General features: G+C 36.4%; 1 long non-coding RNA gene across 8 annotated transcripts; it reads right to left on the reverse strand.

Annotated features, from left to right (window-relative positions):
- Positions 1-5,313: 5,313 nt before the first annotated feature.
- Positions 5,314-11,496, reverse strand: LOC147516812 (uncharacterized). Of its 8 annotated transcripts, none has more exons than XR_015211177.1 (8): positions 11,209-11,496; positions 11,066-11,120; positions 10,518-10,655; positions 10,070-10,357; positions 9,901-9,979; positions 9,353-9,444; positions 8,765-9,052; positions 5,314-6,702 (listed from the first exon to the last, which is right to left on the reverse strand). It is a non-coding gene; the product is annotated as an uncharacterized LOC147516812 (long non-coding RNA). The 8 variants fall into 8 exon arrangements; XR_015211176.1 differs by having other exon boundaries at positions 10,070-10,398; XR_015211175.1 differs by having other exon boundaries at positions 10,070-10,104; positions 10,210-10,655.
- Positions 11,497-15,468: the final 3,972 nt, after the last annotated feature.

Here is a 15,468-nt window from a genome sequence, read left to right on the forward strand (position 1 = left end):
TCTATCTCTTTGAAGTTATGCAGGTCTTGATTGACCTGCTGTGCCAGTCAAGGCTCAAAACTGAGTATTGTAGTCCACGAACTTTGACTCCGGGGAAGCTCATTCAGTTATGGAATGCGTTAAGGGCTCTTAAGGAGGAGAGATAGGGGCTAGGCTGCCTGATTCTAAGTAGGTTAAGGCGCCATTTGGGTTGTACTATTGAGGGAGGTGGAATAGAAAATTCTGTGAATCAAGGCCTGCTGTGTCCCATCCATGATTGTCTTATGGATGTCTTGAAAGGGATACCACAAGATGTTTCATCAGACGAGTCCTCTTGATTGACTAATTGGTAATCCTGTATGTTATAGCTTCAACTTGAAGTCGGCTACTGACAAGTGTTAGTCTATCTCTTTGAAGTTATGCATATCTTTCACTTATGTTAAGCGCTTGACTGAATAACTTTACCTTAATAGCAAGCTGGTCTATGAATCTAGGTGAACCTAGAGGGCTGAGTTGGAAGGGGCTGGGGAAGAATTACCCAACGGGGTTTTGAGTTGGACTAATCGATGTTCAAATCTCACTGACAATGAACACCAACCCAATGAAAATCCACCCTCCCCTATACTATGCATTCGGTGGCGATAGAAAATTCGGCTTTCCGATTTCCTGGCTTTCGAAAGACAGTAGGTTTGGTACAGGACTAGCCAGAGGGGTATAGATGGTATAGAGGAGAAGACCATAGGACAGGACCAAAATAAGTTGGGATTTCTATCTGAGACTTGACACAGCGTATGAATCCTTATTCCATAACGAAAGAAAGTGGACTAGATCTTTCGAAGTGTTGGACTAAATCCGCACTCGCCACCAGCGAATCTTTTCACTAGTTACAACTGTATCTGCAACTTCGGCCCCCACTTCACCATGCTCTCATTCAGAAAATACATATGTCACATTTGTTAACTCTAAATCCTGCGTTTCTGGTCCAAATAATGGTCGTCCTTCAATCGGCCCCTGCCAGTGACATCTAACAGAGCCCCAACGTATCTGGAAACTAAACCCCTCTATCTAGTTTGGGATGATGAAGCCTTCTCCATGGAGGAAAATAGAGCATTTGACATGCATGTCAAACAAGAAGAAGCTTGCTGTTAAAAGTATGGGGTGGGTGAAACTAGCCAGATGATTGTCCCTGGATGCAGCAGATAGAAGGATATTGGTGTAGGCCTATTTTGGGTTCCCACGGATATGTAGGTTGTAAATTTTATGGACTGAGTCACTCAGATACAGGGAGCAAAAAGACATATACGAGTAACTATATTTAACTACAAGGTGACATTGTATTTGAGGAAGGTCACAATATTGTTGTTGTATCTTTATGAATACTATAACTGAACCAAGAGTAAAAATGGACGACTAAAGGTCGTAGCGGAACTTTTACGTAAGATTGATATTGGAATAGAATACACGCCAAAATTCCTTCAAATTGAAATATAAAGATTTGTTCTTTATATCACAAATCAAAAACAAAAACAAAATACCCAAAATCAAAAGCAAAGCAATATATCTTACCCACTGTAGAGAACCCCAATTCGAGCAGTTTTACCTGGCTCCACAAATCACTGCAAAGAACACCAAAAATTCCACTTTAAAGCTAAAACAATCAATCAAGACAAGAAAAAAAAAACAAAAAAAAAAACGATTTCAACTAGGGCAGGGAACAAAAAAACAAAGCTTTTGATTTTGTTATAGCTTCAATGACTTTTAAATTCTTCTCACCTCAGTAAAGTCAAAAAACAGTGGAGGTTGAGGGTGGAGGAGAGATAAGCTTTGAAGATGTGGAGAGAAAAATGATGAGTTTTGGAGATGGAGGAAAGAAGTTTCGGTTTAGATGGAGAGAGAGACAACAATCTAGGGTTTTAATATGTTTTTTTTTTGTGGTATTTCTAATTTTGTTATGACTTAGAGCGGGAACATGAAAACTGGAGCACGAATAATATTTGTAGCCAAAAAGAATATATCCGCCCAAACCAGAGCCCATTGGCAACATCGAAATCGTCGCAACAAGCACATACACATAGTCTATCCCGGAATTACCAGTGACGACAAGGGGGTTGCAATAGATATTTAATCTATAGCAGCACCACACTTGTTGCCAACAGTAAATATTATCAATTTAATTATTTTTCTTATTTTTCGTAAATTTAAGCAAACACTTTTGCAACGCTCTAGGTATTTCCCAAAATGAAAATTCTATTAAGACAGATGACATTTAGCAACGCCACACGATGTTGTAAAAGATGACTTATTGCAACAAATTTTAGGCGTGGCGAAAGAGTGCGTTGGAACAGACCCCTTTTGTTGTAGTGTATGTTTATATTTTCATTACTAGGATTACCGGTTACTTCAAAGGCTGTGTTTGGCATTTTACGATTAGGTATGGCTTGACCTGGAAACACACCTTTGGGTTAACTATTGTATGGAATGATTAATGGATTGTAAAATCTGTTGGTTAGCCTACATGTGGGCTTCGAAATGATTCGGTTGTGAAGGTGTAGTGGCCACAGGTGGTGGGACTGGAACTATCTAACGTTGATTATTAACGGGTGGGTTGTGATAGTTATTATTAATCGAAATGATACCTTTATTGTTATTATAATTATTATTATTATTATTATAATTACCTTGTCCTTGTCCTTGTCGTGGTGGAGCTTGGTTATAGTTGTTCGCTGGCCTAACATTTTGATTATTAAACCCTGGAGGTGTAACTTGTTGATTATTTCTCAAACTGAAGTTGGGATTTTGTCTCCAAGGTGCGTTAGGTTAGCTATTAATGGAACAAACATTGTCCGGCTATGCGGGTGGTTGTTCATAGAGGAAAGGACAATAGGAGTCAGAATGCTTAAGGCTGTAACAGAAATTACATAGAAGAGTGTTAACGTTCATGACAAGAGTAGGCTTATGTTGAATAGAAATGGCATCTACCTTTTTAGTGAGAGATTTGATTAGAGTTCTAAGCTCGGGATCAAATTTAACCTTAAACATACTGGCAGCCTTAACTGTGGAAGAAGAATTACTGGACCGAGGGATGTCATTACCCCCCAGTTATTCTGACGTTTAGATTGATTTTCTAAAAACCTATAAGCCTCTGAGGCACCTTTACTAATGAAACTACCCCCAGTCATTATGTCAAGAACCACTTTATGGTGATGTAAAAGCTTTTTGAAAAATGCACGAACAAACGTGTCTTTCACAAGGTTATGATGTGGACACTCGATGAGAAGATCAGTGAAACGATTTCAAGCCTCGGAAAAGGATTCATGAGGATTCTGGCGGAAGAAATGAATCTTTTGAAGCATTGCATCTATCTTCAGAGGTAGGTAAAACTGTTCCATGAACAATTGAACGAGATTGGCCCATGAGTCCACACAATTAGGCAATTGGGCAGTTAACCAAGACGCCGCCTTATCGGCTAGGGTGAAAGGAAACACCCTAAGTTTAATTTGTTCCGAACATATGGTAGGATGATGAAATATGGTAAAAACTTGTTCAATCCTACGCATATGCTGATAAGGCTTCTCGTGGTCCAAACCATGAAAAATCGGTAACAAATTAAATATATTCAGGGGGATTCAAAAATCCCCCACTGGGTCTGCAAGAACGGTGCAAGACTTAGGGCTATCATTAAGGGCCTTGTAAAAATCAGAGAGAGGAGTCTCTGTTTTAACAGCCATTAATGCAGGTGTAGTGTGTAGTATTCTAGATAGGCGTGTGTGTTGACGCTTACGATAAATAACAGAAGATGGTTTACTAGTACCAGACCTTAATCTCATGCAAGTCTAAGGTCAATATAAATATAAACCACTAACAGCAGTCAAAACAACCCTGATATGCTAGAGTTAAAAACTCCTCTAACAGAAGAGGTGAGGAGTGGAAGAAGGAGTACCTAAATGCCTCCTTGTTATGCGTTTGAATAGCGTCTTGTATACGCAATCTCAATGTATTTACGAAGTTGGAAACACTGAATAACTTGAACGAAGAGAGTTAGAAACTAACCTGTAAAAAATTGGGCTTTCCTCAAAAGGGGCGCCGGCACGCTCTTGCTTGACACGAATTCCAGTAACTTGAGGGCATGTACGCTCACGAAATAGAGTACCTAGGGCACGGGAGCGCTTAAGGTAGAATTTTGAAAAAATTTATAATTTGAACCAAACAAACACAGTTAGAACTAGATAAGGGTGGGTACGTTTAATGGGATTTTTCTAGGATCGAAAATACAAAAGGAAACGAATCTAAACAAAACTAAGATGGCAGTGGCGCCATTTGATAAAATGTAAAACAATAGTTTTACCTACTCCTAACTAGTTATGCTATGCATAAGTAAAACTAAAGATATTTACTACTTTATATCAAAGTTATCTACTCTCGTTTATCATGCAATATGTGGAGTAGAAAATTAGTTCCACTCTTAGTTTATTTAGGCGTAAGTTTTGCTAGTTTAATCTATTCAAACAAAATCAATGAGAGTAATGGATTGTAATTTTACTAATATGGTGATTGAACTAATTAAGATGTTTTAACTTATACTATAGCAATCAAATATTAAGATGTGAATATGGAGAACGAATTAGGGGGATTTGATTCCACTTTCATTAATTCCTCATATGCTAGTGTAGATTATTGCAATCCTAACCAATAAAGATTAAGTAATTGATCACTGATTATTCATGGCAATCTCTACCAACTAATACTATACCAAAACAGGACATACCTAATGGTTAGAAACCGTTACTAAAAATCTTTGTAACGGTTTTTTTGCGTCACAGTTTTGGCGTTTCTAATTCGTTATTAATTTTCGTAACGGTTTAGAACCGTTACATAATTATTTATTGTAACGGTTTTTTCCGTAACTGAAAATATTTGCTAACGGTTTTCTTTGTTAAATTGTATTACTCTTTAATAACGGTTTTATAAAATTAGTAACATTTTTTTTGTTACTCTTTTCTAACATCAATAACAGTTTTATAAAGTTAGTAACACTTTTTTGTGTTACTCTTTTCTGACATTAGTAACGGTTTTATAAGTTAACAACACTTTTTTGTATTACTAATTTATAAAATTTGTAACGGTGAATTTTCTTTTGGTAACGGTTTTGCTGTTTCGTAAGTGTTACTCATTGCAAAATTTAGTTACGGTTTTCCACCATTACAAAACTATTTTATATGTAAAAAAAATAATTTCCCCAAAAACCACCCTTTTTGAGAGACTACTGATCTAAACCTGCATAAAGATGCCCCTACTTATTGGGTATTCTACAATTGTCCATAACATAAACAAGAAATCTCACAAGTACATCCAATCACATAATCTTTTATTAAAATAACATCACCAAAACGTCTTTCATAAATAGGACTTGCCACAAATGAAATACAAATTGTTTTTCAAACCAATAGGACTTGTCCTTAAACTCAAACTCTCACGTCATTTGTACAGAACTAGCTCCTTCAGTAGTTGCAAGCATCAGGGGATGACTTTGGGATGGTATTATCAGAAAAGTCCCTTTCATTCTATACACCAATAGAAATAAATAAAAATAAGTCACAGAGTAAAAAACAAATATGTATAGATATATACTTATATCCTATTCTTAAGTAGTAGCTCCTTATACTAAAACTACGAAATTCATAAAAGAGAGTATGGTAGCATACTAGTAGCAATAGAAGCATAGTATAGACATGAAAGTTTATGTAACACCCCAAAACCCTATATCCTTGTCAGACACCTTGACGAAAGACATAAAAATTTCAGTAGAATCTCCTTTGTATTTTCAATATTTCATAGACATAAATCCTGTCATAACCTGGAAATCAAATAATATATTGATTCGTAGAACCAGCTACTTAACCATCTCGACCAATACCAGTTAAGTCAAATAACCAATCCTCGAATAAAAAAGACACTGTAAATTATATACCAAAATTAAAATGAAAACAACATAAACATCACTTCCACTTATATCAGTGTTATACACCTCTATTAGTTCCAACCAGAGATACCACACTTAGAATATATGTACACCATACCTTCACACTACTCACATGTAAAATCCCATCTTCCAAAATAAAACTCATGAATATTCCAACATCTGCATACAATTATCACATATGAAACGAAAGAAAACCACACAAGAACCTTACCTTTCATTAACTGCTAGGTCTCCTATTGCTGCTATCCATCTACGTTCCAACATAAAACGCTAAAGCTAGTTCCTCACTTGGAGGCATTTTAGTTCCTTATTCCCCTAAGAAAATAACTAAAATAACATATACGGGATTATACAAAATAACTATATTTAACTTTACTTTTACCTTTAACCGAGTTAGTTTCACATCTGCTTTATGTGCCTTAATAGAAACTGAAGGTGTTTTCCCCAAACGGGTATCCCATATGGCAAACGTACCATCCACAAAACATGATGCAAAAACATTAGCTTCGGTAGGGCTCCACTGCATGAAGGAATTTAGGCAACTTTTAGAACGGAATAGACTTCAAATTGAGGGCTTACCGCATTAAAACACACACATAAAAAAATGAAGAAGTTTTGTTATTCAAATCGAAAAGCGAGAGAATTCATCTACAAAGTGATGAACACTCAACACATTGCACAGCGCATTTCCAAGTCGGAACTCCATTTAATCCATCCTTTTCTTTTGTGTTCATCTCATATCACTGCTCAAAGATAATACACAACACAGTTGGTAAAAAACCAGCTGTAAAAAAATTCAAAATTATGACTGTAAGTATCGAGTAAGTAGAAGATGAGATACTTCCAGGTTTTATCCGTTGGGTATGAGTTTTTTTGTTTAAAAAAAATATTGGTTATTTCTTTCAGGTATCCCAATCCCAACATTACATTATTTCCCCTCCAATTACATTCTTGCAGGTTCCCACTCAAATGCTACAAAGCACCAATGTATTCATAAAGAAACAATTAGAACAACAAAATGTTAAAATTAAAGTACTCTGCTCAAAGACATTGAATAGTTTGTGACTTCCATGACTACTAGGGTTGTCCACAAATAACCGAAAACCGATAAACAGAACCGAATAGGCTCGAACCGGCCATTTTTTCAGGTTTTTGGTAGACCCGATTCGGTTTATGGTTCTGTCAACTAAGAACCGACTAGTAGAATGCAGTTTTCAGTTTTGTACCTCAGTTAACCGATATAACCGAACCGAAATGATGTATGTAAATAGTTTATTTTTAGATATCTAATTAAATGATGTTTATCAACAACCGTTGGATGATATCTTGTGTTCTCGTCAACACAAGTGTAACCTTATTTCCTCAAACAAAATAACCCACATACTGACATAGTCACCCTTCACTTCGACTGTGTAGCCACCATTCTCTACTTAGATCAAAACCCAACAACAATAAAGATCACCATTCATATATTCCGACATCTCCATCTCCACGTACTAGTGAGGGCTTTAACCACCCACTCTGTATCACATTCTTGTGGTGATGAACAGTTTTGCAGATCATTTTTTTCTTACTTTCGTGAATGTTCGAAGATATGATACACTATGGCAGCATGGGCTTGTTTGCCAAAAGCTAGCTTTAACTATGTGAATTTGTGAAGATGTGAATTAAAGTGAATAGGGTGATTTACTTTTGTGAATTTGGGGAGATGCAAAAGCTATGGTAGTGCGTTGTGAATTTGTGGAGAAGTGGAGATAGGCATATAGGAGTGATTATACTGACTTTTTGTATATTTTGAAGACAGTGTTAAGTTGAATGTTGTAACAGTTATTTTATCAATGGTTCAGTACTTTAAAATGCCTTGATAACTTTTGTCAGATCTGTGTGGGTAAGATAATGTTATAAATTAAACAAATATTTTTGGTTGTGTTAAGGACTTAATCCGACTACTTGATGCATTCTTGTAAGAACCTGTGTTTTAATTTTCTAACCAGCCTGCAAGATATATGAGGATGGGAGAAATGCTTCAAACATTTATTGTTGAATATGATATGTACTTAGCCTAGGCATGCGCCTGGGTTACAGGGCTTGTTTCAAAATTGTTGGAATGGGTGTCTATTAAATGAGTCTATGGTGAAGTGAAAATTATTGTTAGTTGGGCTTTAAGTCAATGGATTTGGTTTTAAACCGATCCGAATTGATTTTACAATTCGGTTAGAACTCGATTTTCTTCTAGCTGTGGTTCGGTAATGGTTTGAAAAGTTAGAAACCGACCCTTATGATTCAGTCTATATATTTGGACTAAACCGACCCGAACTGAACCGTGGACAGCCCTAATGACTACAATAATCTTGCCTAACATGTCTGATCAAAGGAGAAACAAGACTTCAAGCTAAGATAGGCAAGGGTGGAATTCGAACCGAGCAGCTCAGGCTCGGCTCGAGCTCGCTCGTTTAACTATATAAATTAAAGCTCGTGTAACAAATGAGCTTGATGAAACTCGGCTCGTTTAAGTTCAGTTCGAGTTCACTCATTTAACTATATGAGCCGAGCTCGAGCTCAATTTAAAATTTGTGTAATTAATGAACCGAACTTGAGCATGGTAAAGCTCGGCTCGTTTAGCTCGACCCTTAAATATAGGAACAATATCAGAGCAAAATTTAAATTTAAGACCGAACAAAAAATGTAAGACAGAACAAACAACCCTTAATATATTGCTAAAGCTATTCCCAATAACTTACAAGGAAATGGTTTTACTAAACTAACATTTACAAAGTATGAAATTAAATCAAGGACAACACTCACCTTATTTCACATAGCAGGGCGCTCCTCCACCATGTTGCTACCTCTTCTAGGGCAAATAGAACCCCCCCCCCCTACAGGTGAGCGCATACACCTGAAGCTGCTCCACATGTAATAAGATCCCTACGGTCCCTGTTGTTATTGACGTAATGTAACCAATGCCATTCCAAGCGGTGTTTGTTTGGTCCACCTTGGCCTAGCAAGGAAGCAATGCAGGAACCGATGTGCACTAGTGGCCCTTCTTTTCCCAGATCTAGACCAACAGAGACAGCACAAATTGCTTCTAATTATCTGCAAAGATGAGTAAAAAAAGGTTTTTTGAGATCATATATAAAAATGTACTTGTTTATCAGGTTTGAGAATGTTTCGGACTCCTGAAACTTGCTTTTACAAAACACAAAGCTGAAGTTATCATAGTGGTGAACTTTTTCCCACTAAAGACATTCCCATCTATAGGAGATAGAGTGTGTGTGAGTAGGAGATATTACGATTTAAATAAAAAAATATAACATGAAAAGAAATTTTCATTTTAGCAAATAAACAAATTTTATTCTATTAAAGAAACTTTATGCAAATAAACATGTGACTTACATTGCCCAATAACATTTGCCAATTTGTTTTTGCTCAATAACCAAGTGACATACACTGACGCATTTTATCAGTATCCATTCCACCACCATCATCTGCAAAGGAAACTCATGCCATGATTTCGCCCATAAAGGAAACAAAACAATCGTACCGTTGGTTTACCAGTCATTTCCAAATAAATTAAAGCAGTTTTTTCTATTTACCAGTAAGAAAAAACAAAGCAAAAGGTATTATAGAAAATATAAATTAAGGATGTGCTTTTCTTTACTCATAACAACATCACCTAAGGTTGACTTCAGCTCATGGCAGATTTGAAATCAAAGACTCCTTGCGCTTCAACCTTACTAACTAACGCCCCAAGATATAGATGAATGTAGCCCTCAAGGCCACAAGGATATATATATATATATATATATATATATATATATATATATATATATATATATATATATTGATATATATATTGGTTGCAATGTTGTACATGCATCTCAGATCTTAGGTCCAAGAAAGCAGATGCCCATCTGAAGTTGCATATTTTAAAGAGTACCTACCTTCAATTAGCAACATTCTGCTCCCATCCTTCTTATTTTCTAACACATCAACATTTACAAAGGTAGCTCCATAGCAGACCTAGCAAAGAAGTTAGAATCTTTAATGAAGACAGCAGAGAGTATGAAGGAAATCCAATATACCTTCAAATAGATAAACAGGATAATATACCTCGTCTAAAGAATTGTCAAGAAGCTCCACGAAAGCTGAAAAATGTATGGTTCAAATATTAAAAAACTAACCGTTGGGGGTGGGGGAAGAAACCATGGTAGGACCCAAGTACTCAAAACAAAAAAATAACGTAGTCTAACCTCCAAGAGCCCATTTATGGCTAGTGGGTTGGAGAAGAGTGTTATGTTTTTCTTAAGAAGTGGCTGCTATAGAGAGTTGCTTTCTGGGTCATTTTCTTCTGCATCTTCTCCTTCCATGTAATGAGCTTTTGTTGAGTCTTACTCTTACCTATAAATCCCATTTTAACATTCTCTTGTTTGCGTTCAATACTAGAACGAATTTCGCATCGAAGAAATTATTCATAAAGAGCAAATGAGCATTCACATTTCTTTTCGGACTGTAAGAAATAATACTTATAAGAAATGTACCTAAGGCATGAAAAACAAACCTGATTAACAGTCTCTCCAAAAGCTACAAATGCGAATTCATATTGCTTATGCTCAATGATTCCATCAATACTCCAGTTGGAAATAACTTGAACAAGAGATGTCACTTGTAAAAGAACTTGAATAGGCTTTAGGCCATCCTGGGACAACGAAACACATTTACGTATAGCAGACTAGAAATACCAATTTCATGATCCAGGATATCAAATAAATTAAAATCTATAGATTGGAAGAGATGAGAAAGGAGATGTTTGGAGTCTTCAGCAATCATATCAGCCACAACTATCTCAAAATAGTCAAGTAAACAAACAATAAGACTAGTACAAGATTCCCAACGTTCAATGGCAAAATAGTCTAAGGCACCACCATCCTCCCTCCTTTATTCGGGCTTGGACAGCCATGTAAAAGCAATAAGAACAATATTTACCTTTATCCGAAAGTGTCGCCAAAAAAACCAAGTGACATCTACCGAATTTTACATATAGAAGAGCAAAATCAAACCACAAAAATTGAATTTTTTAAGGAATAATACAAGTAATAAAAATCGCACCTTTGGTTATAACTGGAGCAACTAACACCCAAGTTAATTTTAGTTGTGATATCACCTAGTAGTAGTGTGAAAAATCGAAAAAGAGATATGAGATGATGAAAAATAGAAAACCATAGAAGAAGAAGGTGAAGGAAGGTCATTACCTAATAGCGGCGACCGGTGCTGACTCCCCAAAGTAGTGGAACGGTACTGCTTGAGAGAGGGAACGATGAAAAATATGAGAGAGAGGAGATGATATAAAAGAGAGGCGATGAAAAGAGCAGACGATATAAAGCTGTTTTTTAGTAATCTTAAACATGGAGAGAAGAGCACGATCATTTTGGTGTTTCCCTCTCACCGAAAATTCTTATTTAGTAATCTTAAATTCTAATTTAGCTATTATTTTAATATTATATTTAACTTTAACGATTTCTTTAGACTTTCTGGTCGAAGCAAACACTTTAAAAACGTAACAAATTAATTCTCAAATTGGGCAAAATTAACGTAACAATTTATATACAATTTTAACACTTATAAAATGTTAGGAACCAAGTTACACTTTAAAACCATTACTAAGCAAAAATCTTGAGCGTTACTAATATCCTATTTTGGTATAGTGTAATAATTAGCATGTGAGGAAGTTCAACCCATTCTCATGGCGAATCAACTAACCTACTAGAGTGAAACTCTTAAAAAACAATAATCCTAACTAACACATCAAGTCGTCATCAAGCTTCATCAAACCCATCTAATGGAGATTTAGCTAGAAGTCATTAGACTATCATTAATAGATAAATAAGAAGAAGACATAATGAAGAACAATAACTTGGATTTTATTAATCTAATGGAATAGAATTTAAGAATTAAAAGCTATATTAAAGACTAAGTATTGAATAATCAACTAACTTAAAACTAATGAAAGAGTTATATGAATTAAATCCTAGGTTATGGGGAGGGAAAAATTATTCTAAAAACTAAAACTAAGTATCTAATTAAGTATATTTTGAGTTATACCTTAGTCCTCTTTATATAAGAGAGGGCTAGGTTTACAATTTCGTGCATGGGCTTTGGAGCTATGTTTTGGGCCTTTAAATCAAGCCCAAAACCTAATTACTTAAGTCCAAAAAGGGTTTTTCTACTAGAATTTACTTCAACATCCTTTCCGTCTACTTTTTCTCTTCTGATTGGGTTAAGACCTAGACCATTAGAAAGCTCTTTCCGAGGTGGTCGTTTTGACATATAATAGGCTCAATTCTGAGGTCTGAGTTCAAAGATATAGCCTATGGAAGTTCTGTTGACTTTTCTGCTCTATTTCTACCCGCGTTGAGTTTGACTTTTCATCTTTGACCGAGCTTTAAAAAGGGTTTTTCTCCTTGAATCTTGGCCTTTAGTCATAGAACTTCTTAGCAACCAACCTTTGCTCCTTTATCTCTCAAAAGTGACATATTTCTTCACATATTGATCTCCAATACCTGAAATACACAAAAGCACGTAAACAATACTAACTCTTATTTATTATACACATAATTGGTCTAAATGTAATATTATTAAGGGGTTAAAACTACAATTTTGGGCTCTTATCAATACACCTGTAGTTTGTTCTTCATGATGAAAATATGCCACCTCTAAATAAGTTTGGGGCATGGGTTGTTTGATATAGAACGAGAAATACATGGTTTATTGTACTAGGGATAATTATTCTTCTATAAAATTTTTGGATTTTTGTATTTTTGAAAATATATGTAATGCAGAAAGAAAAATGGAAAATTTTGGCATGATGTATTTGTATTACCTTCTACTCATATACGAAATTCCACAGAAGAAACAAATAAAACAAGCAGACAATATTAAAATTACACTACTAGTTATAATTATACATAAGTGCGAAAAGTGAACAAACTGAAAATAAATCATAACTATGTATACGGACACTAGGGGGCTACCTAGTCAGAATCCGTGTGTGACTCATCACAACGTCGAGAAGATCCTTCTCCATGTTGATGTCGGGTCCTAGGGTGTCTATCACTTCGCGGAGTGCATCTCTAATGATCTGCAGTATCCTTGTGACACTGTGCTGAAAACGCCGTTGTTCCTGCTAGAAAGACTGTTGCTAGGGTTTGCTGTGCCGCTTTAATAACTTGCTGACCTTGCCTGAGGTGGTGGATATGCTGGTGCAAAATCCTCTGGCCCTTATGGGGGAAATGAATTCCGTCCATGGGCTAAGTGAACTGTCGAGTGGCACCTTTAGCGAAGTAGTCCACTGGCCAGGTAGTATGTGCTTGCTCGGCGACAGGTGGATGATAGAGTTTCTGGATGCAATGTGCATATATAATACCTATAGTAGCATCCCTGACCTCCAGTAGAGCGTCTGTAGCTTTGAACCTCCAGTGCTGCATGATCCTGGTGACCAACACTGGTAGAGGGGCGGTGGACCTCCTGGGTTTACAGAGTTGCTCCCAAATGAAGGTGGCAATGCAGAAGTTGTTCTTCTTCTCCTAAAGAATCCACAGGATGTGGAGCATCACCTTACCGATATCAGAAGGCATTACTGAGCCTATTAATTTGAAGGTTGTCCATTGAGATACTGCCAAATGATTCCTTCGCAGTGAACTCTGAAATACGCAGTGTGACGTGGGGTTTTTCCTACCCTTGAGAAGCGTTTCTACCATTATAACGTCGATGACCTTGTTGTCTAGGAACTGTTCCATCTGAGTATAGACTTTCAGAGGAATCCCCAGAGCCTCACTCACCACCTCCTTAGTGAGCTCAAACGCGTGGCCATCATTGATAACCATGACGTGGTCATCCTCCCCTCATTGCATGTTGTTGTAAAACAAAAGAGTAAGAGAGGGAGAATAACTCACGCCTTCCAACAAAACCAAAGACTCCCATCCTCTTCTTCTAATCTCAGCCTTGAAGTGCACTTTAAATAGATCGGAATTGAAGAGGGGTTCGAAATTTTGCTCCGGCACGATTTTTAGGACTCGAGCCATTTTGAGTAGGAGTTGATGAAATCAGGGTTTTTAGTTGGAATGAGGGTTGAAAATGGAGCTTACTGTAAAATTTTGTGTTTGTAGGTGGGGGGCGGTCGCGAGTTGATTTGGTGTAGCTAGGGTTTGGGCAATTTAGGGACGATGATTAGGTCAGGCGATCACAAGGGTTAAATACGAGTTGATGGCACATGCTTCGCACGTACCTCTTAAGTTAAAATGAAATTTTGGCCCAAGCCCAAATAAAATCAGGTAATTCCGATCATATCCTAAGTGCCTTGACAACTTCAAAAGCCAATCCGTGCTTTATTATTCGTTCGATCCTGATCCGTGAGGTACCAAAACGATCAGTATCAAAAATGGTATGCAAAGGTATAGGATATACTCACATCCAATGGTGGATGAAAAATAGATAAGGGAAAGAAACGAAAAAGAACTGAAGGGAAATATATACAAACAAAAGAAGGAAAAAATTTAATTAATTTTTTTTGGGTTTTGAATATTGATAAATTGAAATTTTAAAAAGGTAGGTCATTTTCAGTCAGATTCCCAAGACTTTTAGAAGTTTTTGAAAACTTGAGTCAATCCCATCCAGATGGTTAGATTACTCTCTTCAGCTGTGCTTGGTGAGCAGGTGGCTGGCACATGAAAACCTTGAAAAATAAATTTTCACTCTCAGGTTGAAGACCAAGACAAGTTGGTGTTTGACAGTTCGAGCACCAGCCTTCTCTCATAGCTCGTCTCTTACGTGCGTATAAACTCTTACCCAAACTAGGAATGGTTTTTGGTATATGTGTCCATATCTTCAGTTGCAGTTCTCTAGGAAGTGCTTGCACAAGATCATTGAAATTGATCCATCTAGTCTTGCTAGGTGGAGGGTTTTTGTTCTTAACAGAAAACATTTTTGAAAAAGTTTTGAAAGTTTTTAGAAAGAGAGATTGAGAAGGGGAAAGATTTTGAGAAGAAATGAAGAATTTTTGAAAATTTGTACAAGTTTGAGTCTTTTAGCGTCGGATTCTCGAGGCAAATAGAGAGGTGGATGCAAAAGATAGAATTAAACAGAGAATAGAATCACTTTGAGTTACTCTATTTGTTTAATTCTCATTTGGAGATGCCTTGTCTATTTTTTTTTAGTTGGTTTTCCCAAGAAAAAGATATCTCTAACCATATAGAGGTTTAGACAAGAAGATAAAATTATACGTGAATCCGGTATCATTTTGTTACTCCGGGGCATATAATTTTCATTTTTATATCCTCTAGTTTTGAAAACTATGGAGAGATATTTTAAGAAACTCATACTCAAAAGCTGTGATTCTAAACACTAATTTTTTAAAACAAACCATAATAGTAATCTAAGGCAACTTTTGTGTCATCTCTAGGACGAACCCAATCTAGATAGACAGAGCTTCAGCTATGCGAGTTGGGGGATTTACT

The sequence above is a fragment of the Coptis chinensis genome, chromosome 2, assembly GCF_015680905.1.
Source record: "Coptis chinensis isolate HL-2020 chromosome 2, ASM1568090v1, whole genome shotgun sequence".
NCBI classification, from domain to species: domain Eukaryota; kingdom Viridiplantae; phylum Streptophyta; class Magnoliopsida; order Ranunculales; family Ranunculaceae; genus Coptis; species Coptis chinensis.